Source organism: Bos javanicus, chromosome 11 (genome assembly GCF_032452875.1).
Source record: "Bos javanicus breed banteng chromosome 11, ARS-OSU_banteng_1.0, whole genome shotgun sequence".
Classification (NCBI taxonomy): Eukaryota; Metazoa; Chordata; class Mammalia; order Artiodactyla; family Bovidae; genus Bos; species Bos javanicus.
This window is the reverse complement of record NC_083878.1, coordinates 26,488,117-26,514,015: the sequence shown is the minus strand read 5'-3', so window position 1 is coordinate 26,514,015 and position 25,899 is coordinate 26,488,117. Positions and strand designations below refer to the sequence as shown.

The window sequence follows — 25,899 nt, the reverse complement described above, 5'->3', positions numbered from 1 at the left end:
AATGTTACAAACCTCAGGAAGACAACAGTAAAACTGGAAATTCAGTAGTCCCTTACAGACTACTTAAGGAATACTCAACCAAATCATGTCATCCTACTAAGTCTATCTAAGACAGTCCCTGTCCATTCACACAAGACTTACAAAATTAAATATCAATAGGCATTCAAAGATAACCAGACACTGAAGGAAAAGATACAATATGCAAAACAGAATCAAAGCAAGAACATAAACAAATCAGAGAGAAGAGAGAGAAACAAACAAACAAAAAAAAACCAAGAGAAATAAAGTGTATTGTATTCATGAAACAAGAATGAGATGCTACCAAAAGAAAAAAAAATTTTTTTTTTTTCCAGAGAAAAAGAAAGTACTCCTAGAAACTAAAATGAGGACAGATGTTTTTCAATAAAAGGTCACAGGGACTTTCCCAGCAGTCCAGTGGTTAAGATTCTGCCTTGGAATGCAGGGGGGTGTGTGTCCGATCCTTGACTGGGGAACTAAGATCCAACTTGCCATGGGGTACAGCCAAAAAGTATATAATCATAATAAAAAGATCACAAAATCAAGTAGGAAAAACAACCTAAAAAGGATGTCTCTGCACCTAACCCCCATCCCCAGTCAAATCCAACAACAAAGACTTAAAACAGGACAGAATAAAACTAAGAAATTGTTGGGATCTATCCGACTAACAAATATTCTAGAAAGAACACGAAAAACAAAGAGAAGAAACTTACCAAAGAAATGATTCAGAAAAGTTTCCCAACACTAAAAAGTATAAAATGTCAGGACTGAAAGTGCCTAATAACTGATGACAGCACAACCACAACCACAACAAAAAAGGTAACTGAAATCCAAAACACTCTAAGATAAAACCTGAAAATCCCCAGTGGGAAAAAACAGGTCACACAGAGAATCAGGAACCAGGCAGCACCAGAAATCTCAGAGCAGTATCTGATAAAGTAAAGAGCCATGTACCTTCCCGTGGAATTGCTGGGTTACAGAATACTCACCCTAGAGGGAAGCATGTACTGATGCAATGTATTAAAAACATTCTGCAGAAGTTAAATGTATGGATCACACCACATGTACCACCATGAACCAATCTCAAAAAGAAAGCTAGCTGGAATAAAATACATACAGCGTGATGCTTTTTATGTAAAATTATAAAATTTACAAACCAATAAAGAGATTAGTTTAGACGCATGAATATACAGCAAAGGTATTAAAAACACACCAAAGTAGTATAAAAACTAAAATTACTATCAAGACTAACTTGATAATACTCAACTTCTAAGAAAGAGGAGATGGAATGAGATAATATTCAGACAAAGCTGATAACATTTTCCTTATGAGAGCAGTTTGAAGCAAAGAGCAAAATTTAATGTCCATGAAATCTTGATGATGGGCACATGAATTATGTCAAGAATCAAATTTTCACCCTGCAAGAAAATTTTCATGCTGTTCAAAAAGCTGCATACTTTGATTTAATAAATTCACATCTCAGTACAGTTTCACTGAAACACAATAATTCTGCAACAATTTCTGTTATTATTAAATGGTCATCAATACCCACTTCCTGGACAAATGTTACAATAAAATTTACTCAACCCCAAAATATGAGTACTTGCTTTGCTCAATATGGAGTGTGAAAAAGGCACGTAAACATATATGTAGAACAGAAACTGTTTAGCCAAAATAAATGTCACTTCTGTTTTATCAGACATCTAGTCTAACACTTACAAATAAAAGATCAACTCACTTAACTTTATCAGCCTACTAAATTTTAAGTGTTCTTTAAAATTATTTTCAAAAGAAAATAAAAAAGTTTTTTTTAATGTGAACAAGGAAATGGGATTAAAGCTTCACAGTGCTATAGGAAAGAAGACATGCAACTTAAAGTTTCAATATTTTTTCAAAATCCTGTTGTTTTTAAATTTCTCTATACTATTATCAAATAATGATCTGTGCACAAACAAATGCCCCATGGTAGCTTAATCTTCAGCAAAATATTGTTGTAACAAAAATAATCACTCATATTGATATACAAACTTACTCAATAAAGGATTTTCTAGTTCAGGACATAAAACACAATCATTATCTCTAATCCCTCCCAATACACCATCAAAACGTTAGTAAAGGAATTTTTTAAAGTACATAATAAACGACGACAACTTAGAAGGGAGAAGATGGAAGCAAGGTGTACGCCATCCATGGAGGGCAGTGGTGGTGGTATGTGTGCTCAGCTGTGTCTGACTCTCTGCCATCCCATGGACTGTAGCCCATCAAGCTCCTCTGTCTATGGAATTTTCCAGGTCAGAACACTGGAGTGAGTTGCCATTTCCTACTCCAGGGGATCTTCCCGATGCAGGGATCGAACCTGCGTCTCTTGTGTCTCTTGAACAGGCAGGTGGAGTATTTACCACCGCCCCAGCTGTGAAGCCCCCTCCAACCACGGGTAGAGATATTAAAAATCTTTGGAAGGTGTTAAGAAGGTGCAAGTATGGTAATTAACAAAACAGAATGAAAGGATTGGCAGTTTAGAATATGCAAGTAACAAATCAGAAGTGATGAGAGACTCCTAGACAGAATTCAGACACTGACTGCGTGTGGACACAGTAAAATGGGAGACTACACACAAATGAAAACAGAGGGGGCTAGCAGAAGTAACAGAGAACCATGAACCTCACCCTCTCCTCATACTGAAGGCCAGATCCAGAAAAGCTTCTATCAGACTTACTTTCAAACAAAAATCAGAAGTATTTTTTTCTCAAGAAACTTAAGATGAATGTTCTACTCATATTTAAGAGTGGAAAAACAGCCTAGAATAATCAGATATATAAGGAAACCCAGCAGCATCAAATGCAAAGACCATGAAAAATAGTGGGAGACGGGACAAAGGCATCACTGTAAAGGGAATTTCAACAAGAAAAGGGAAACTTTTAAAAAATCAGAATTCCGAATCCTTAGAAACTGAAAAAGATACTGGCTCTTGCTTCCATAAAGCAAGTACAGGATGCTACGAAAATGGAATACAGGATGAGAAATAGATTTAAATATATGACTACTCTACCATTCTCACTCCCACCCCCAAAAAACTCTCACTGGAGAGTTTTTGGGAGTTTAAGTAAGTCACAGCAAACTCCCAGAGTGTAAAACAAAAAAAATGAACATCATAGTGGTTCAATCTAGGAAGTACAACAAAGGACAAAGTAAGTATTCCAGAAACAGAACAAGAGAATTATTACCAAAGAAAGAATAAAAGAAAAACAATCTCTCAAGGCTGAGAGAAGATACAAATACTCAGAATGTATTGCTTGAGGGATAAGTGGAGTATGGGGAAAGAAACGTTTAGACAGATTCTTGTGAACTTTCACATTGCCAAAAATTAAGATGTCTTTAAAGCTTTGGGGAACAATATGGTGGATCTCAGAAAATTAAACATGGAACTACTAAAGGATCCAGCAATCCCACTTCTGTATATATAATCCGAAAGATCTGAAAGCTGAATCTCAAAAAGATATTTGCACACCCTTCAGTGTTCATCGCAGAGTAACTCCCAACAGTCCAGAGGAAGGCGCAACCCAAGTATTCAAAGACAGATGAATGGATTTTTTAAAATGTGATATATACATACAATGAATAATTATTCAGCTTTACAAAGGAAATTTTGTCATATGTTACAATATGGATGTACCCTGACAACATTATGCTAAGCGAAACAAGCAGTCACAAAGAGACAAATACATAAATGTATGGTTCCAGTTATATGAAGTATGTAAAGCAGTCAAATTCACAGAAACAGAAAGCAGAATGGTGGCTACCAAGGAATGGGGGCAAGGGATACAGGGAAGTTGTTTAATAGGAATAGTTTCACCTTTGCAAGATGAAAAAGTTCTAGAGATCTATTTCAAAATAATTAGGATACTTGTCATTACTGTACATTTTTAAAGGGTTAAAATGGTAACTTCTGTTTTTTAACCACGATTTAAAAAAAATTTTTTTAATTGTTTTTTTAAGCTTTTGGGGGTAAAAATAGGGTTAAGTCAGTCATCTACATAAAAACAAGAATCCAGATGGCATGGGACGTTTCATCATCAAAACTACATGACAGAAAATTCCTTTCAAGTTCCACAGCAAAAATCAAATAATACTACCTAACTAAAACACAAATCACTAAATAGTTGTATAAACATTTTAGTTAAAGATAATGGAAGTAATTACCAGAAGAACCCACAGACTATCAAAAATGCTGTTTCTGTAAAGCAGGATTTTCTTTGTTACAAGCCTACTATATAATTTTTTTTTAACTTACTACTTTGATTTTTTAAAACTATTAAGTATAAAAGTACCCTTACTGAGCTGATAGACTACTCACTTAATAAATCACCAAAATAAACTGAAATTTACCTTTTCTGCTTTCCACTATAAAATATGAAACATATTTCTCTGAATTTAAAAAGTCAGTTATAAGGTAATAATGACATTTAAAAATGAAGAAATCTAAGGCAAAAAAAAAAAAACCTAATGGAAACATACTTGCTTATAACAAATAGTAATTATAATTATAGTATTCATAATAGCATACTGGCAAGTTATGTTTAAGTTAAGAAAATTAGAGATATCAAGGAACATTTCATGCAAAGATGGGCACAATAAAGGACAGAAATGAACCTAACAGAAGCAGAAGATAATTAAGAAGAGGTGGCAAGAATACACAGAAGAACTATACAAAAAAGATCTTCACGACCCAGATAACCACGATGGTGTGATCACTCACCTAGAGCCAGACATCCTGGAGTGCGAAATCAAGTGGGCCTTAGGAAGCATCACTACGAACAAAGCTAGTGGAGGTGATGGAATTGCAGTTGAGCTACTTCAAATCTTAAAAGATGATAGTGTTAAAAGTGCTGCTCTCCATATGCCAGCAAATTTGGAAAACTCAGCAGTGGCAACAGAACTGGAAAAGGTAAGTTTTCATTCCAGTCCCAAAGAAAGGCAATGCCAAAGAATGTTCGAACTACCGCACAATTGCACTCATCTCACATGCTAGCAAAGTAATGCTCAAAATTCTCCAATCCAGGTTTCAACAGTACGTGAACCGTGAACTTCCAGATGTTCAAGCTGGATTCAGGAAAGGCAGAAGAACCAAAGATCAAATTGCCAACATCCATTGAGTCATTGAAAAAGGAAAAGAGTTCCAGAAAAACACCTACTTCTGCTTTATTGACTACAACAAAGCCTTTGCCTGTGTGGATCACAACAAACTGTGGAAAATTCTTAAAAAGAGATGGGAATACCAGACCACCTTATTTGCCTTCTGAGATACCTGTATGCAAGTCAAGAAGCAAGTTAGAACCAGACATGGAACAATAGACTGCTTCCAAATCGGGAAAGGAGTACATCAAGGCTGTATATTGTCACCCTCTTTATTTAACTTATATGCAGAATACATCATGCGAAATGCCGGGCTGGACGAAGCACAAGCTGGAATCAAGACTGCTGGGAGAAACATCAATAACCTCAGATACGCAAATGACACCACCTTTATGGCAGAAGGTGATGAAGAACTAAAGAGCCTCTTGATGAAAGGGAAAGAGGAGAGTAAAAAAGTTAGCTTAAAGGTCAACATTCAGAAAATTAAGTCATGGCATCTGGTCTCATCACTTCATGGCAAATAGGTGGGGCAACAATGGAAACAGTGACTTTATTTTTATGGGCTCCAATATCACTGCAGGTGGTGACTGAAGCCATGAAATTAAGACACTTGCTCCTTGGAAGAAAAGCTATGACCAACCTAGACAGCATATTAAAAAGCAGAGACATTACTTTGCCAACAAAGGTCCATCTAGTCAAAGCTATGGTTTTTCCAGTAGTCATGTATGGATGTGAGTTGGACTATAAAGAAAGCTGATGTTTTTGAACTGTGGTGTTGGAGAAGACTCTTGGACTGCAAGGAGATCATCCAGTCATTTCTAAAGGAAATCAGTCTTGATTATTCACTGAGAGGACTGATGCTGAAGCTCCAATACTTTGGCCACCTGATGCGAAAAACTGATTCACTGGAAAAGACCCTGATGCTGGGAAAGATTGAAGGTGGGAGGAGAAGAGGACAACAAGAGGAGGACACAGTTGGATGGCATCACCGACTCGACAGTCCCAAGTTTGAGCAAGCTCCAGGAGATGGACAGGGGATGGATGGATGGGGATGGACAGATGGATGGGGATGGACAGGGAAGCCTGGCATGCTATAGTCCATGGAGTCTCAAAGAGTCACAACTAAGCGACTGAACTGACTAACCAAAGTTATGTTTAAATTAGCCACTCCAGTATTCTTGCCTGGAGAATCCCGTGGACAGAGGAGCCTGTAGGGCTGCCGTCTGTGGGGTTGCGCAGAGTTGGACAAGACTGACATGACTTAGCAGCAGCACCAGCCACAAGACTAAAAATCTGTAATTCAATAGGACAAAAAGCAGCAGAAACAGCATACAAGTTGATTAACTTTATGCTGTACACTATAGACCTAGATCACTGACTAAGCACTCTAAACTTTATTTAAATTAAATACTACTTTGAGATTGAGAACTGATAACCTTTCTGAAATAATCCAGTTTCATCAAGTCTGGAAAATTCTCAGCTATTACCTCTTAATATAATGTATTCTTCCTCAATATAATTCATGGTTCTATTTACTTGCAGTTAAAAGCAAGGACCTAGAGCCAAGCTGTCTGGATTTCCACTTATTTCCTACAAAACAGGTTATCTTGGTCAAGTTCAGTTCAGTTCAGTCGCTCAGTCGTGTCCAATTCTTGAGACCCCATGAATCGCAGCACACCAGGCCTCCCTGTCCATCACCAACTTAACCTTAACTCTGCCTCAGTTTCTATAAAATGCAGGGGATAATACCTACCCTCTGAGTGTAACAGAAGTTATCAAGCACATGAAATACATTGAACAGTGTCTCTTTCTATATTCAGTATTCTCTATGGGTTATCAAGAAATGTTTCTAAGATGTAGCCAGATATTCTTCACTACCAACCTACTGTCAGACACAATGACTACTTTTTACTAGAATACCTCACTAAAGTTAATGACAGTAGTAATAAAATCCCTCATGCTTGAAATGAGGCATGAACAGTCAAACAGTACTAATACCAATCCAGAGCCTTAAAAGGCATTATCTTTCAGAAATATCAGCATCAAATCCTAAATACTAGTGTCTGAATAAGAAGCAAAGGAAGAACGTTTTTCTCATTCACTAAAGACAACATTTGTTTCTTATTCCTTATCCTTCCTTCCAATTTTTAATACTTTTATAACTAAATTCAAAGTTGTCCCTGCTTCCAAATGAACTTTGGTGAATTGTTATATAGATGGCATTTAAGATTCTTATAAAAAATGATATGGAAAGTTCAAAAGGGTCTGAGTAGCTGTTAAATTGATACTTTTAACAGTTTTTAAAATAACAGCTGGGTAACTAGGCATTGGGGCTTCCCAGGTGGCTCAGTGGTAAAGAATCCACCTGCCAATGAAGGAGACATGGGTTCAATCCATGGGTCGGGAAGATCCCTCAGAGTAAGAAATGGCAACCCACTCCACTATTCTTGGGAAATCCCATGGACAGAGAAGCCTGGCGGGCTACAGTCCGTTATGGGATCACAAAGAGTCACACATGACTAAGGACCAACTAGCCTTGACCACACACAGCTCCAGTAATAAAGAGATGTCATTATGAGACCATGCTGGGCAGTTTTAAGAATTCCCCCAAATTTGGAAACTACAGCTTTATATTAGATTATGAAAATAATTCAGTAAGTCAGATTTTGTGAAATTAATATATGATAAGTGAAGTTCATCATATATAAGAATAACATATTTTCTTGTTCAAACTCAAAAGCAGAGAGATGTCAAATTTAGGGCAACAGAACCAGTTCTTAGTCCTTTCCACAGTCCTTCAATAAAGAAAAAGTAGGTAAAAAAATGCAAACGCTTTGTTGACAGTGGCATTTCACTTTAGCTGCCAATTTAATGAGACAACAAAAACCCATCACTGTTTGGATACCTATGTGCTGCTGTGCTAAGTCGCTTCAGTCATGTCCAACTCTACGTGACCCTACAGACTATAGCCTGCCAGGCTCCTCTGTCAATAAGGAGCAAGAATACTCAGGCAAGAATACTGGAGTGGGTTGCCATGCCCTCCTCCAGGGGATTTTCCCAATCCTCTGGATATGTATAAGTTCAGTTCACTCAGTCGTGTCCGACTCTTTGCGACCCCATGAATCGCAGCACGCCAGGCCTCCCTGTCCATCACCAACTCCCGGAGTTCACTCAGACTCACGTCCATCGAGTCGGTGATGCCATCCAGCTATCTCATGGTGTGTCGTCCCCTTTTCCTCCCGCCCCCAATCCCTCCCAGCATCAGAGTCTTTTCCAATGAGTCAACTCTTCACATGAGGTGGCCAAAGTACTGGAGTTTCAGCTTTAGCATCATTCCTTCCAAAGAACACCCAGGGCTGATCTCCTTTAGAATGGACTGGTTGGATCTCCTTGCAGTCCAAGGGACTCTCAAGAGTCTTCTCCAACACCACAGTTCAAAACCATCAATTCTTTGGTGCTCAGCTTTCTTCACAGTCCAACTCTCGCATCCATACATGACCAGTGGAAAAACCATAACCTTGACTAGACGGACCTTTGTTGGCAAAGTAATGTCTCTGCTTTTGAATATGCTATCTAGGTTGGTCATAACTTTCCTTCCAAAGAGTAAGAGTCTTTTAATTTCATGGCTGCAGTCACCGTCTGCAGTGATTTTGGAGCCCAGAAAAATAAAGTCTGACCCTGTTTCCACTGTTTCCCCATCTATATCCTATGAAGTGATGGGACCGGATGCCATGATCTTCATTTTCTGAATATGTATAGTGTCCTCTAAAAATTAGACCACACATGCATCTGAACTGTGAAGAATATACAGTCCAGCTATGTCAGATTGTCATCAAACTTTGATAGCAATGTTCTATGCCAGAAAACAGTGATATTTTCAGATATGCAAAGAAAGAAAATGTTTCTCATGGATTTTATATACAGCAAAACTAATTTTCAAGTACAGAAGAGTATAGACAAACCTGCATGAACACACAGAACTCACAAAATATTGTTCCCATGAGGCCTTCCAGGAGAACCTGATTTAAGACAATGACATAAGCATGTGAGGATGAGGAAAAGTAATATGTGAAAAGGTTTCCTGAAGGCAAATAGCCAAACAGTTTCATCAAAGTCCTTAGGAATGACAGAAACCTCATTCCCAATGGCCATCATGACCAGATTCATGAAGTACTGCCTGCCATGACGGGTTCCCCAAAGCTAGAAATGCCAGATTCTTTGTTATCAAAGGTACAATTATAGGTCAGAGCATCTGCAGTTATGCCCTCTCTGTTAAATCATCACTCTCCCTCTCAAGAGTTTACATTAAAAAAAAAAAAAAAAAAACAGTATGGGCGTTAACACAAAGTAAACAAATTCAAATGCCAGCTCAACCACTTTCTGTGCCACCCTGACCTAATTATTTAATTTCCTCAGAGCCGTGATGTATTCATCTAACAGATGAAGAGTAATAAAAGCACCTGTACCACAGAGCAGCTGCAGTAACTGAATGAGGTAGTGCAGGTTAACTGCATGGTCAGTCCCTGGTATAAAGTAAGTGCTTTAAAAGTATTAGCTATTATTACCATCACAATCCACAAATCATACTTTAGTCTACCATAAGCAATCTAGCACATAAATAAAATCAGATATATTCAAATAAAAAAAGTATAGTTTATATCCAGATTAATAATCTATAAATTGACATGAGAAACTATCTGATATAAGAGAATGATTGCCCTAATATACTGAAGTCTCAAGTTTTTCCAACTAGGCTGAACTATACTATTTAAATATTCTTTAAATGCTTTTTTCATTTCTGAAATCCTTTCAATGACTTCTGAAACCAGTAAACCAGAAAAAAATTTTTTAATAAACTAGATATTATCAGAACATTTCAGTTGATATGTATACACACATATTTACTTATATTTCTGATGTAGTAACAACCACTGCATTTATCTGAATTACCTTCTCATATGAGTAACTCCCTGTCAGCACACATGAAGAGGTAACATCAGTGTTAGCTTTACTGTCAAAAAGCAGGTCAAGGTCACTTCACTATGAAAATCTGGGATTAAAGTCCAATCCATAAAGTTCCATTCTGTTGGCCAACTTATCCCTGATGCTGAAGACCTCTGGCTGCTGCTGTTTTAGGTATAATAAAATGTACCCATTTTACGTATCCAGTTTGATGACCTGCGACAAACGTATACACTTGAGTAACCACCACTACACACAATAAAGATACAGAACATTTTTAACTCACCAAAAAGTTCCTCTGTGCCCCTTTGAGAATAATCTCCCCATCACCTCTAGACTTAGGCAAACACTCATCTGCTGTCAGCGTACTTTTGCCTTTTCTAAAATTTCATGTACACAAAATCATAGTACATACTCCTTTGCATCTGGCCTCTTCCACTTAGCATGTTTCACAGATCCATCCATGTTGTGGTTATCATTAGTTTGTTTCTTTTTATTGCTTCCTTGGCTTTTGAAAATTTTCAGCCCTAACAGACTTGAAAAAAGGCTGAGGCAAAGCCCAAAGAAAGTAGTTTAGGCCAGTATAAAGAACACACTATCAGGTACCTGCATATGTCCATTAAAAGCTTGATATTATAAGGTAAAAGCATTTTCCCTTTGGACCCTAAGACTATAATTTTCAGCTCATGTTGCTAAAATCAGACGTAGCTCATGTCCTACCTGTATTTGACTACCTGAATAATGAAACAAGGGCTAAAGGTAGCTTGGACTTTGTCACGATTTTATACTTGTTCTTTTTACTCCATGACTGACTTCAAACATACTGACAGAAATGACTTTTCCTAACTTTAGCAAAGCAGCTCAGGAATAACATAACTGCTCTTCCTAATTCCAAAGGTCTTTCAATTAGCAATGACAATAAAGTAAGTTCAGGGCTATGTGATTTAACTTCCAGTTGTTCTCTGTCTTCTCCTCTATCCTAAATAAATGATTTCAGGCTATAAAAGTAGAAGAAGAAAAAAAAGCAGACAGCAAAGGTTTCAAGAAGTTTTTGGAGAAATTTTCATTTGTAGGTTTGATTATATAATCCTTTTAGTGATCTATTTATGAGAAGTTATTCAGGTGAAATAGAAGTACAGTCATAGTCCTAATATCCACCAAAGTGAATTTACTTTACCCTGGAGCATGGTTAGATTATGAATAACTTATCTAGAATGTTTCACATAATATTCCTGGCAAAAACAACTCAAACACTGATGTTTTTGCTTGGTAGAATCAGCTCCCGCTTAAAAGACTTACTAGTTCATACATACAACAGTCTGGTCCTAATAAACTGGAAAGCTCTTAAAGAGATGGGAATACCAAACCATCTTGCCTGTCTCCTAAGAACCCTGTATAGAGATTCCAGATTGAGAAAGGAGTACGACAGAGCTGTCTGCTGTCACTCTGTCTGTTTAATCTATATGCTGAGTGCATAATGAGAAATGCCAGGCTGGATGAGTTACAAGCTGGAATCAAGACAGGCTGGAGAAACATCAACAACCTCAGATATGTGGATACCACTCTAAAGGCAGAAAACCAAGAGGAACTAAAGAGCCTCTTGATGAAGGTGAAGGAGGAGACTGAAAGAGCTGGCTTAATACTAAATACTAAAAAAAAAAAAAAAAAAGTAAGATCATGGCATTAGGCCCCATTACTTCACGGCAAATAGAGGGGGAAAAGATAGAAGTAGTGACAGATTTCCTATTCTTGGGCTCTAAAATCTCTGTGGATGGTGACCGCAACCATGAACTCAGAGGACGTTTGCTTGGCAGGAAAGCTATGACAAACCTAGACAGTGTGTTGAAAAGCAGAGACACTACTCTGCCGACAAAGGTCTGTGTAAGTCAAGGCTATGGTCTTCCCAGTGGTCATGTAAGGTTGAGAGCGCTGGACTGTAAAGAAGGGAGAGTGCTGAAGAATTGATGCCTTCAAACTGTGGTGCTGGAGAAGACTCCTGGGAGTCCCTTGGACAGCAAGGAAATCAAACCAGTCAATCTTAAGGGAAATCAACCCTGAATACTCATAGGAAGGACTTATGCTGAAGCTGAAACTCCAGTATTTTGGTCATCTGATATGAATAGCTGACAAACTGGAAATGTCCCTGATGCTGGGAAAGATTGAAGGCAGAGGGAGAAGAGGGCATCAGAAGTTGAGATGGTTAGATGGCATCACTGACGCAATGGATGTGAACCTGGACAAACTTTAGGAGATGAGGAGGGACAGGGAGGCCTGGCATACAGAAGTTCATGGGATCACAAAGAGTTGGACACGACTGGGCGACTGAACAACGACTGGTCCTAAAAAGGAGGCTTCGCAAGATAAGCTACTTTGTGACACGTCACGCTACTGAAAATGCCTCCCTTCCTGAAACTCTTGACACTTCTGCTGACTCTGAAAACACTCAAATTCAAAACACAACGATTCATGTTCATTCTTTTTCCTTCAGCTTCCTAAATTCAAGAGGGAATTGGGCCCCCCAAAACATTAAGTAGCCTTCAACCCAAAACACAGTATCTGTCCTCTGATCCAATCTCACTGCTTCAGCTATCACCCGTAGGTTGACTTCTCAGGCGCATTTTAGTGCAGATTTTAATCATTAAAATATGTTTGTACGTATTTCTTCAAACATAACCAAAATCTTCATCTCTGCCACCAAAACACCCTCAAATCCCAAACTACTATCTGTACTAACTACCTGTTAATCTATTTGTAATCCTTTTATTAACTGGGGCTAGAAACTATAATGGCAATGGCACCCACTCCAGTGCTCTCGCCTGGAAAATCCCATGAACAGAGGAGCCTGGTGGGCTGCAGTCCATGGGGTCGATAAGAGTCGGACATGACTGAGCGACTTCACTTTCACTTCACTTTCAGAAACTATAAACCATTTATATAAATCCAACTACTTCAACACCACAACCCACCACATTTACCATTTAAGTGTATCACTTACCCTCCAATCAATCTTAAGCCTTTAATATAACCTGTTCTCTGGATTATCTCACAGCTTCCTGATTGGTCTCCCTGACTTCAATTTCCCCTTCCTTCCATCCACTTTCCATATTACTACCAAGTTGATTTCCTTAAAACATACCTTAACTGTCCCCCGAAAATATATTTGCTTCCCACTCCCCGACTAAAATTAAGTATGAAATATCCAGTCTGGAACCTTCTCTAATCTGCCTGCTGTGGACTTACACAGACCAAGTACATCATGCTTACTCCTACCTCAAGGTCAATTTGCCCTACCTTCTTTAACTAAGATAACCAGATCATTCGGGGTAACTATGAAATAATACTTCCTTGATGCCTTCTCCAACCCTTATCCCACCATCTCACCATTGTTATACAATCATCCATATTCCTTTTACCATTTTTGCCTTTCTTACCTCTTCTCACATCCTAACTTGTGACCCTGGCAACTAACAGGGGTTGAGTAAAAAATGCATTAAAAGATACTCCTGTAAGAAAAGATTCCAAGGTAGCAATTCTAACATTCAAAAAAAATATTATATCAAAAGACTGACTAACCCTGTCATCTACTGGAGCATTTATTAAGTAAAAGCAGTTCTGGATTTTCAGCAAATTTACTTTTGGTGTTCCATATAAGGTGTTAGTCACTCAGTCATGTCCGACTCTTTGCGACCCCATGGACTGTATGTAGCCGGTCAGACTCCACTGTCCCTGGGATTCTCCAGGCAAGAATACTGGAGTGGGTAGCCATGCCCTCCTCCAAAGGATCTTCCCAACCCAGGGATCAAACTTGCATCTTTTATATCTCCCACATTGGCAGGTGGGTTCTTTAACACTAGCACCACTTGATAAGAGTTCAAATAGTTCACTTCAATCCAAATATTTTTGGAGTCATTTTAAAACCAGCTTTAGGTTAAAATGTTTAATGTGTCATTTATAGAGACACTTATCTATTAATCTGTAAAAACTCTTAAAACACAATTGACAAACCAGCATTCTAGTGGCAAAGTATGCCCATATTTACACCTATAAAATTTTGTCATTAAGAAAAAAATGAGGAAAATAGAAAATAGGGCAAAGGAAAACAGTAAATACACAAAAGGAGTAATTTAAATGGCCAATAAACATGAGAATGTTCACCCTCACAAATAACACAAAATACAAAATTAAAGTTACAATGAAATATGGGGGGGGGGGATTCTTAGTACTGAATGGAGACAACGATACAGAGCTGTGCTAACAGCTACTAACCACTGATGACTAGTAAGAATCTGAAGTATGGCTAACCCAAATTGAGACTTGCTGTTAAATATAAAATACATGCCACATTTTGATGATTTAATAGAAAAGAGAATGCAAAAATCTCATTAATTTTATTGTTTATATACTGAAATGGTATTTTTTATATAATGATTAAATAAAATACATTACTAAAATTGACTTCACCTTTTTTGTTAATGTAATGACTAGAAAATTTTAAGTTACATGTATGACCAACATTATATTTACATAAGACAGCACTGATATTGACACGAAGTGAAGTGAAAGTCGCTCAGTCATGTCCGACTCTTTGTGACCCCATTACAGTCCATGGAATTCTCCAGGCCAGAATACTGGAGTAGGTAGCGTTTCCCTTCTCCAGGGGATCTTCCCAACCCAGGGATCGAACCCAGGTCTCCTGAGTTACAGGCATATTCTTCACCAGCTGAGCCACCAAGGAAGCCCTGCTGCTGCTGCTGCTAAGTCGCTTCAGTCGTGTCCGACTCTGTGCAACCCCATAGATGGCAGCCCATCAGGCTCCCCCGTCCCTGGGATTCTCCAGGCAAGAACACTGGAGTGGGTTGCCATTTCCTTCTCCAATCCAGGAAAGTGAAAAGTGAAAGTGAAGTCGCTCAGTCGTGTCCAACTCTTAGCGACCCCATGGACTGCAGCCTACCAGGCTTCTCCATCCATGGGATTTTCCAAGCAAGAGTACTGGAGTGGGGTGCCATCACCTTCTCTGAGTAACAGAAACAATAGTTTTATATACCACTGGCCAGAGTATAAATTGGTACAGTCACTTTGGAGAGAATTTTGGAATTATCTAGGTAGGTTATAAGACAAGAATAACCTACAATTTAGCAATTATACTCCTAACTTTGTGTTCTAGAGAAACTTTAACACACATATATAAAAAGATGTAATTTATGTTTCAGCACAATTGTATATATATGCAAAGTAATCCCAAATGTTCATCGGAAGACATTAGACAAATGTGTTATAATCACACAACAGGCAGGATCCTCTATGACCCACCTCCCAGAATATTGGAAATAAAAGCAAAAATAAACAAATGGGACCTAATTAAAATTAAAAGCTTCTGCACAACAAAGGAAACTATAAGCAAGGTGAAAAGAAAGCCTTCAGAATGGGAGAAAATAATAGCAAATGAAGCAACTGACAAACAACTAATCTCAAAAATATACAAGCAAATCCTGCAGCTCAATTCCAGAAAAATAAACGACCCAATCAAAAAATGGGCCAAAGAACTAAACAGACATTTCTCCAAAGAAGACATACAGATGGCTAACAAAAACATGAAAAGATGCTCAACATCACTCATTATGAGAGAAATGAAAATCAAAACCACAATGAGGTACCATTTCACGCCAGTCAGAATGGCTGCTATCCAAAAGTCTACAAGCAATAAATGCTGGGGAGGGTGTGGAGAAAAGGGAACCCTCTTACACTGTTGGTGGGAATGCAAACTAGTACAGCCACTATGGAGAACAGTATGGAGATTCCTTAAAAAAGTGGAAATAGAGCTGCCTTATGACCCTTAGCAGCAGCAGCAGCAGGGCTTAAGGCAGCTGCCTTATGGTAATACACACCGAGGAAACTAGAATTTAAAGAGACACATGTACCCCAATGTTCATCACAGCACTGTTTATAATAGCCAGGACATGGAAACAACCTAGATGTCCATCAGAAGATGAATGGATAAGAAAGCTATGGTACATATACACAATGGAGTATTACTCAGCCATTAAAAAGAAATACATTTGAATCAGTTCTAATGAGGTAGATGAAACTGGAACCTTTTATACAAAGTGCTGCTGCTGCAGCTAAGTCGCTTCAGTTGTGTCTGACTCTGTGCGACCCCACAGACGTCAGCCCACCAGGCTCCCCCATCCCTGGGATTCTCCAGGCAAGAACACTGGAGTGGGTTGACATTTCCTTCTCCAATGCATGAAAGTGAAAATTGAAAGTGAAGACGCTCAGTCGTATCTGACTCTTAGCGACCCCATGGACTGCAGCCTACCAGGCTCCTCTGTCCATGGGATTTTCCAGGCAAGAGTGCTGGAGTGGGTTGCCAATGCCTTTTCCGTTATACAGAGTGAAGTAAGCCAAAAAGAAAAACACCAATACAGTATACTAATGTATATATATGGAATTTAGAGAGATGGTAATGATAACCCTGTATGTGAGACAGCAAAAGAGACACAGATGTATAGAACAGTCTTTTGAACTCTGTGGGAGAGGGAGAGGGTGGGATGATTTGGGAGAATGGCACTGAAACATGTAAAATATCATATAAGAAATGAATCACCAGTCCAGGTTTGATGCATGATATAGGATGCTTGGGGCTGGTGCACTGGGATGACCCAAAGGGATGGTATGCAGAGGGAGGTGGGAGGGGGGTTCAGGCTGGGGAACACGTGTATACCCGTGGCGGATTCATGTTGATGTATGGCAAAACCAATACAATATCGTAAAGTAATTAGGCTCCAATTAAAATAAATAAATATATTTTTTAAAAAAAGAAACAAAATTACACAATGGGATACAATGCAACACTATTTAAAAAGAGGAATAGATCAACAAGGAAGAACTCTGCAGAAATGTTAAGTTAAAAAAGGTTAATTGTATAAAAAGACATTCCATATATAATTATGTACAGAAACTACAAAATCTCTTAAGACAGTTCTATATGTTACACACAGATACATATATATACATGGAGATTGTATATGCAACAGAAGGCACAACATTCAAGACAGTGGGAAAGAAAGGATGGTATCCAGGAAGACTACAGAAGGGCTTCAACTGTATCAGTAATGTTCTACATCCTAAACTAAAGCTGCACAGTGGGTACTTTGGGGTTCTTTATTCTTTTTATGTCTGAAATATTCGTTTTTTAACGTGTGATTTTATACACTATGTATAGGACTATAACCAGATATATTTTATGCTTTGGGGGGACATAAGCAAAACTTCACAATTTCAACCATGTGAAAAGCAATTATACCTTGAATAATACATCAGGACACAGGAGAGGCAACACATAAACACCAGTTTTATACCACTACTAAAAATATGATGAGAAAAAGGAGAATACAAACCGGTGGGGGGGGGGGGGGTCAGCAAACTTATTCTATAAAGCACAAACAGTACATATCTGGAGCTCCGCAGGGCCATATGGTTTGTGTCACCGCTACTTAACTCTGCCGCTGTAGTGGGAAAGCAGTGAAACAGTATGTAAACAAATGAGCATGGCTGTGTTCCAATAAAACTTTATTTATGGAATCAGGCAGCAGATCAAATGTGGCCAGTAAGCTATGGTTTGATAACTCCTGTCCAGATCTATCTTTTAAAAAGATATCAATAAACCCATTAAGTCAAAGTCTGAAGGAGAAAGATTTCCGTAGTAACAAAATATGCCATGAATTACCCAGTAATCTCAAAAGAGAAAATGTTTCTTGTCCAGGGAGACATTGAACAATCACCACCTTAACCCAGCCATGAAACAGCACCACAAATAGTGCAACCAGTCATTCTGTAATACCTCCTGATGTGATGTAACACGAAGCAGCGTCACCTATGAAGGAAGTATCATGGACAAATGCTTCACCTGAATTTAACAGTCTTCAGTGAAGTTAATCAGAGAAATTCTGAATACAGGACATTTTACAAAATAATTGGTCTCTTCAGAAACTCATTTTTTAAAACTAGTGCTTAAATTTAAGAGAGAATTGAGATACAACAGCAAATGCAATGTAATGCAAGATCCTTCACTAAACCTTGGTATGGAAAGGAAAAAACCTATAGAAGACATTATGATTGAGGATTACATGACTTCTAGGAATTAGATAACTATACTATGCATGATATAAGTATTTTAAGTATAAAGGAAATGTCATTTTTTGGAGATTCATACTTAAGTATTTAGGGGTGAAATGACATGATGTTTCTAATATATTTTCAAATGGTTCAACAAGATTATGGATGAAGCAAATATGGCAAAAATATAAAATACCACTGAATTTAGGTGGTGGTATATGGGGGCTTCTCTGGTGGCTCAGACAGTAAAGAAACCACCTGCAGTGCGGGAGACCCGGGTTTGATCCCTGGGTTGGGAAGATCCCCTGGAAAAGGGAATGGCTACCCACTCCAGTATTCTTGCCTGGAGAATTCCATGGACAGAGGAGCCTGGCAGGTTACAGTCCCATGGGGTTGAAAAGAGTCGGACACGACTGAACAACTTTCACTTTCACATGGGAACTCAGTGTACTGTTAACAATATTCCATAGGATTAAAAATTTTCATAATACAAAGGCCAAAATGCGATGGGATTATATATTTATTTTTTCATCGATATCCTCCACAAATATTAGTCTTAAGTTTAAGTAAAAGTTCTTAAGGTCGTAAACTTTCCTGAAGTTCACAACCCTGATGCTTTTCCTTTTAAGCATCTGATTTCTAAAAGTGAGAACAAAGCAAATTACAAGGTAAGACAATCTAATTATACTGCCGTTTGATTTTTTGTACATTTTATAAGGATTCTTAATATATAAAGTATGCTTCAGTTCAGTTCAGTCGCTCAGTCGTGTCCGACTCTTTGCGACCCCATGGACTGCAGCACACCAGGCCTCCCTGTCCATCACCAACTCCTGGAGTTTACTCAAACTCACATCCATTGAGTCGGTGATGCCATCCAACCATCTCATCCTCTGTCATCCCCTTCTCCTCCCACCTTCAATCTTTCCCAGCATCAGGGTCTTTTCCAGTGAGTCACTTCTTCGCATCAGGTGGCCAAAGTATTGGAGTTTCAGCTTCAGCATCAATCCTTCCAATAAAATACACTTATAGTTCCTTTATAGCATCTTTACTTTTTACCATGTATGACAATTCATATACACGATTACTCCCTTCCTCATCCCACACATGGCAGACTGATAATCTTTGTCCCCCAAAGTATCTAACGCTAGCAGACACTATGTACTAAATAAAAACTGAACAGCAGGAATCTGTGTTCATACCTTTAACACAATAAGCATCAGGTTCCTGAGAAGAAATACAAACCTTCCTTCCCTCTTCTTACTCTCTATCCTCCTCCCCCTAAAAGATACTGTTTTTTTATGGGAAAATGTATTCAACAAATGTTTACATAATAGAGATAAATGGATAAATCTCCACACAAAACATAGTTGTTATCCTTATGTAGCTCATACTTTGGAAGAAAATGATAATCTTAAAACTGAGCTCTAAATTTAAGAATCAAAAGGACCTCAAGACATCATATGGTCCAGCTCTCTGTCTTAACTCAAAAACATTACATTACAGATTAAGGCCACTAAATCCAAGAAAGAATATATAACTCACGAAATCACAGAATCATTAAAAGGTTCAGTGGGAATCTCAAACAGGGCCTTCCGCCTTCTGATTTACCAATATCATTTAGAAGCTGTAGTCACAGCAGTTATAGCAATAAGAGAACGCACTCAAATTATAACATTCCAAGGCTCTATGGTAACGACTTCACATGGAATAGTCCAACTCAACAATTTTATGAAATAGCCTCACTGTACAAAAGAGAAAACTGAGGCTTAGAAACATTAAGTAATTGTTTTAAGTTATCCGATCTATAGCATGATGGAAGAAGGACTTGGATATAAGCATTCTGACTTTATAGAGTCTATGCTTCCTATCACCTTCCTTCCTTTGGAAATGTTTCCAAGAAACATAAATCCCTATTAGTACAAAGGTTTCTTACACTTAATATACACCTACAAACATACACAAGTTAACAGTGTCAAGCATCGGACAGCATTACCTAAAAGCAAAGAGTAGCAAAAATTCAGAAATATGCATCTAAATCTTTGGAAAAGATGCTTCACACACATTTGTGAAAGTCATTCTCATCTAGCTCTGTGGATGTAGACCAGTTTTCATTCTCAAGTGACGTAAGAATTTTACCATTACCAAAGGCAGGGTTAAGGCTTAAAAACACTCTTAACTGCATCATTGTTTGGTCAGCACCTCTGCTGCTGCTAAGTTGCTTCAGTCGTGTCTGACTCTGTGCGACCCCATAGACGGCAGCCCACCAGGCTCCGCCGTCCCTGGGATTCTCCAGGCAAGAACACTGGAGTGGGGTGCTATTTCCTTCTCCAATGCATGAAAGTGGAAAGTGAAAGTCAAGTCACTCAGTCGTGTCTGACTCTTCGCGAGACCATCTCTCAAATACAGTCCTGAAGCTACTGCTTATCCAGCATCTCCCAAACTTTGTTAGCCAAATATTACAAACCAACTAACCATCACACTTATTTTTACCTTGTTAGATAGTTTTCAGTCCCCTTAAATCCCAGGATCAATGTTATTCTAGCCAGCTCTCTATCATTAACTATGCATCTCTACTCCTTTATATTCAATACCTTATACCTGACTCCATAATAGCCATGTAATTAATATATTTCCAAACAAAAACAGAAGACCTACTTACATGAATTCCACTCTATAGGATGGTCATAAAGTCTGAACATAGGTATTATGTTAACATATTCTATAACATCAATAAACCATTTATCGTGTATGGTTTTTTATTGTTGTTTCCAGATTTGGTGGCCACCCTGTACTTAAAAAAGAGCAAGTAAGCAGAGACAGAGGCAGAAAGAGCAACATAAATCAAAAGCCCAACAGCAAATAAACTGAGCTAAAATACAAACCTATCACTGAGAAAAAGACTCAAGATGTTAAGAGTAATAACATCCTAAATTATCACTAATTCCTTAGACGCCTCTACTTCCCTTACAAACTAGAGTCGGATTTTATAAAACAAAAACAAAATGAAAGTATAACTGAATCTATTATGTCTTAAGCTAAAAGTTACTATTTCACTTTCACATTCTGATTCAAAACACTCCAGAACAGTTGAACAGAAAGAAGCTAAACTCAATTTCCTTACATTTAACACCTAGAATCACCAACACTTTATGAATGATAATTTTAGAAATCAAGTAAGGTTATTTTTGCTTCGTTTTTCAGTCTAAAATATAAGCAAAGATGTCCAGATGTTGAACAGCTTAATGAACCTTGTCTGAATTACAGTCTTTAATATATTCAAAAGTTCAAGTTCTGCACATCAGAGTTTTGATAAAAGTGATAAATACAGTTACAGAAATACATTAAAAGTGAAACCAATACTCTGAAGGCTTATTCGGGTGTTATAAAGGGAGTCTCTTAGGCCATGAATGGAACTAGTGTTCATTTTCATATTGGAGCACTGAAATAAACAGAAGTTGATTTGCTTTAAAATAAAAAAATCATAAAAAAATCTATCTCAATTCACTGCAGCAAGCAAGATCACATGAGACTGACGGAATGACTCATAAATGAAAGCAAAAAACAATTATGCATTAAAACAAAAACAAACATCAAAGATCTCTCATGCTTATCTTTAAAAGTGTGCAATGTATTGTGTAAACTCAAGAAGAGACTTCTTCACCAAACTGGATGGTCACTAAAAGAAGCTATGAACAGAAAGTAGAAAACTAAGTACCTGCTTTGTCTCTTAAGTACAACAGGACATCATGCAGAAACTTACAAGGCAGGAAAACAAAGGCACAACTTCAAATAATACATAAACAGCTATGGAATTAAGGGATGCAGTTCAATATACAGGGCAATTTGAGGACAATAAACTAAGAGATGGATTGACTCCATCAGCTAACCTCAACAGAACTGTCAACTAACCAGAGATAGATCAGCAGTCACAAATCAGTGACAGTATTTCAGACAGTACTGGCCAACCACTAATCTTTCAACTATGTTCACAAAAGGAAAAGGGTCTTTTCCAAACACAAATAATATATATTTTACAGGAACATCCCGTTACTTAAGCCAGACTTGTTAAAAGCCCGGTTTACCCTTCTCCCACTATTCCATCTTTTCTCCCATTCTCCTGTCCAAGAACTCCTCTATCCGAGACTGGACAGTAAATGGTGTTTTCCCCAGCTTCCCACATGCCTAACGTAGGAATCTCTTTTTTTTTTTAATCTTTGGCTCACATTTTAATCTTAGGTACAACACTATTTCCCCCTTCCTACTTCCTCTTTTCATATTCCAGTTTTTGTCCAGTTATAGAAAACCTCCTCTTCCTTCTCTCCTGTTAAAAATAGTAAAGCTCTAATCACAGCTTCTAAGCAAAGTGTAGAAAACATCACACATGCCAAATCCCACTCATAATTCAAGTCATCCATGAAAGGAGCACAGTTGTAAACTAAGGAAGAGTCTGTTATCAGAACATAAGATCTCTGTGGGCAAGGATTTTGTCTGTTTTGCTGGGCCTCCTGCCTGGAAAGTAGAAAATGGCAACCCACTCCAGTATTCTTGCCTGGAAAACTCCATGGACGGAGCAGTCTGGCAGGCTGCAGTCCACGAGGTCGCATAGGCAGACAACACTGAGCACTGAGCACACACACAGGAGCAGAGCAGCCTACTGACTAAATACTATTAAGTTCTACCAATTTTTTACTTCTCACTGGGTTGGTAACCTAAAGTAAGCAAAAGTAACAGGAAGCTCCTCATATCTAAATTTTATCTCCCTTAAATTCTATCTTTTTAGAGTCGCTTTGAGTTTATTTCCTCTTTGTAAGAGACTAAGAAGGGCCACCTGTGTTCAACAGATAACGCCAGTTCGTTAACTCAAGTACTGTTTTAATCTGAAGAAGGAAAAACTCTTTGCCAAGACAAGTTTAAGCACCTATGAGTTATATGAACACTTTTAGATTCTCCTACTCATAAGAGTATTAACCATCCCTTTTCAAGGTTAGGAGTACACTTATACATACCTACATCAAGAAAATGCCATTATACTTAAGAATCAGTAACATTACTTTCAAGCTTTCAAAAGTGCTTTGAAATCCTTCAGAACTTTACAAATTCATCAAACCTACTTCTCAGGTATGTACTGCTTATCAAACAAAATCTATACACCTGGCTTTTTTTCTTATATAACAAACTCAATTATACCTAATGACCACATTTGACAAGTTTTCCATGAAAAGGTTTTTCATGTTTTTCATACAAATGTGCTTTTCACTTATCACCTATTTTGAAGTGAAGGTCATTCTACAGAGATTAAAAACAGAGCCAGACAGACACAGATCTGACCCTTCCTAAATGACCACCAGTTATTGGTCCCATCTCTCAAAGTGAGACAAGTTCCTTAATATTAAATAGAAGTCTTCCAATGTTTCTCTCTCCTCTAAACCTCAGACCATGTTTTCTTTTGTTCAAAAGGATGCAAAGCACATATTCCAACTAGTACTATGTCTCTAAACTTTAAGATCTTTAATTTTCAAGAAATCAATTTAAAGCCAATAAACATAATCTTGATATTTCAACATACTCCAAAAGAAAACTCTGAATCCATTTTCACGTAAGTTTACCATTACACTTATTAAGTCATAAAAGCTTTAAATCAGCAAACTATGCTTTAAATGTTACAAACCAATTAAATGTTTAATTATAAGAAGTTAAACGCTACACTTGACTGTTAAACTACTGGGTTCCAAAGTTAAATAAGTTATTATGAAGTGCACATCTGTTACGGTATAGAAGGTGTGGTCAGGAGCTAGCTGCAGAAAAAGAAAAAAACTTGAGAAACTCTGTATCATGACTTAACCACAATTCAGAGCAAAATGTTTATGTCTGTTATTAACATTACGGGTACAAATAAAACACTCTGAAAACTTGAAAAAAAAAAAAAGGTATAAGCAACCATATGTACTTGTTTCCTAGGTTGCTAGATGATATTAAAAACTAAATCTCAAAATCATAAAGTCTGATAAATGAAACTACAGTAGACAGACTACATTTTTGAAAGTTTTGTAATTTTAGCAAGAATTCAGTGAAGACTTATTTTTATAACACTGATTCGACTACTTGATCAAATCATTCTAAACGGTGGTGGTTTGGGGACAAACCAGAGAAAACGCCGAAAAGTGTAACTCAAGTCAAATATACACAAGGAGGTTAAATCACCTTAGAAATATTTCACTTGAAAAAAAGATTCCAAAATGGCTAATCAGAGACATTAGCATACTTAAATTAGTTTAAAACACTGAAAGTTATTTTATTTTAAATCAGTGTTTTGATATAAAGAAGTATCACCACCTAAAACAAGAATAAAATAAAATGGATATTGAACTCCATGTATCTTTTTCTTCACCTATACTTGTGAGGTCAGCTGCTAGAAGCTGATGACAACCTCTGTCATTCTATAAATTTTATGATAATCAAAGCAAAAACTATAAAAATCAATACTTCCTAATCTACAATATTTTACCTTGACTGTTGAGTTTGAGTACAGGACAGCAAGATGGACGGTAATCTAGATTACACTTCTGGGGTTTTCTCAATTTCCAGGAATCTTATCTCAAATCCCCAATTAATCAATCCTCCTAATTCACAATTCTGATAGAATATATAATATATTCTAAAAAAAAACTTTGTTGCTAAAATAAATTCAGTATTTAGTTTCAATCCAAATTCTGAAATTAGCTCACTAAGGAAAAATTAAAAGAATCAGTTATAATGTGAAAAAATCATTGAAAATCCATATTCTCCCAAATCCTTACTGCTCCCTGTAATTTTCAACCAAGTATTACTTGAAAATTTTGTAATTTGAGAAACTTGTAACTCTTAGAACTCTGAAACTGTCAGTTTTTTGTCAACTAATTTCTTCTTAAAATCAGTGAACTGTGAAAGTCACATTTCACAAAAAAGTAAAATACTATGAATTTTATTTTAATAAATTAATTTTATTCATGCTATTAATATCTTATGAAGGACTACTGTAGAGTTAGGATCATACTATTTTATTACTTTCTACGTTAGATGTCAAAAAATATTTCTAAATAATTACACATAGTATACAAATATTCATATAATGTAGACAAAATGTGTAACTAACACCAATGTGTGTGTGTGTGTCTGTGTTAAGGGGGAACATTCACTCCCAGCATCATGTGTAATAAATGTTTACCAATCCACCTACAAGGACATGTGTGCAATTCTTCCATTATAGGCTCAGCCAACTTTTAATGAAACACTATGATTGCTAAACAATCCAATGGCAAATTCTACTCTTCCACAAATGCCAAGAGAGAGTCTATCCACACATTTTAATTCAAAGGACTCCATAAAAAAAATTGTGTAAGAAAATAAACTGTCAATGAGAGCCACTTTTTCTGACCTTGTCAAATTGTGAACGAGGTGTTCTTATTTTAGACACTATCCCACTTCTTTAAATGATGTATTCTTAAGGGATTTGATAATTATATGTGAATTACTAACATAAAATAGTATTTACTGACCTAGCAGACAAACTGAAAAGGCTTTCACTTATTCCTCAAGTCTTTACAGAAAATCAGACACCCAGTATAAGAAAACAGGTGTTTAAAGCTCTGTTGGTCACATTTAAAAGAATCACAACATGAACAAATCGAAAGG

General features: G+C 37.3%; 2 protein-coding genes across 8 annotated transcripts in view; both read right to left on the bottom strand.

The window, feature by feature from the left end:
• Positions 1-25,899, bottom strand: part of PLEKHH2 (pleckstrin homology, MyTH4 and FERM domain containing H2) — a 524,875-nt gene that overhangs the window by 30,253 nt on the left and 468,723 nt on the right. The window lies entirely within an intron of this gene.
• Positions 1-25,899, bottom strand: part of PPM1B (protein phosphatase, Mg2+/Mn2+ dependent 1B) — a 94,361-nt gene that overhangs the window by 66,226 nt on the left and 2,236 nt on the right. Inside the window, exon 1 of one of the 7 annotated variants that reach the window (XM_061432225.1) lies at positions 19,771-20,326. The exons of the other annotated variants lie outside the window; for them this stretch is intronic. The gene's annotated coding sequence lies outside the window, so the exon portion shown is untranslated. Of the gene's footprint in view, positions 1-19,770; positions 20,327-25,899 lie in introns of those variants that run through there. 7 annotated transcript variants of the gene reach the window in all.